Raw genomic sequence first — 900 nt, forward strand, 5'->3', positions numbered from 1 at the left:
GGTGGCAAGTACAATATATTCTTAACACTATATATATGAAATAGATGAAATCTGTTCCCTTTCCAAAATCAATAAAAATAGTTAAAAATAGAAATTCATATTACAATGCTACAGCATAGTACTGACATAAAAACAGATCCACAGACCAACAGAACAGAACAGAAACTCTAAAAAGGAAACCCACACAGCTGCAGCCAACTGATTTTTGATAATGCTGCCGAGAACTTGCAATAGAGAAGGACAGTCTTTTTCAATAAATGATGTAGGTAAAATTGGATATCCAAATGCAGAAAATGAAACTAGATCCCTATCTCTCACCCTGTACAACAATCTACTCAAAATGGATCAGACCTAAGTGTGAGGCCTGAAGCTTTGAAACCGTTAGAGGGAAAAATATGTGAAACACTTCAGGACACCGGACACTGGAGCAAGGATGCTCCACACCAGGCCCCCAAAAGAAACAGGAAACAGAAGCACAGACAAACAAGCAGGATTTCATCAGACTAACACGCTTCTGCACAGCAGAGGAACTAATCAACTGAAGTTCACTCTTCCAAGAAGCAATTACAAACTGGTTTTCATCTAAGTTTCAGAAAATCTTCTTTGAATTTTAGTATTTGTCCTATATCCTTGATTTGTTTTCATCTTAGGTATTATGCAGGTGACAGTCTTCCCCTAAAAGAGCCTTCTGTAAGCTTCATGGTGACTGCATCAACAGATCTGTTGACATCACCCCAAAGATACAAAAACATGAGAAGCAAGGAAACACGACACCACAAAAGGAGGCAAATTATCTTCCAGTAACTGAACCTAGAGAAATGCAAATTTATGAATTTCAGGAAAAGAACTGGAAATAATATCCAGGAATTCAATGAGATATGAGAATAAAAATGAACAAGT

Source organism: Oryctolagus cuniculus, chromosome 15 (genome assembly GCF_051225735.1).
Source record: "Oryctolagus cuniculus isolate XC-2025 breed Fujian yellow rabbit chromosome 15, ASM5122573v1, whole genome shotgun sequence".
Classification (NCBI taxonomy): Eukaryota; Metazoa; Chordata; class Mammalia; order Lagomorpha; family Leporidae; genus Oryctolagus; species Oryctolagus cuniculus.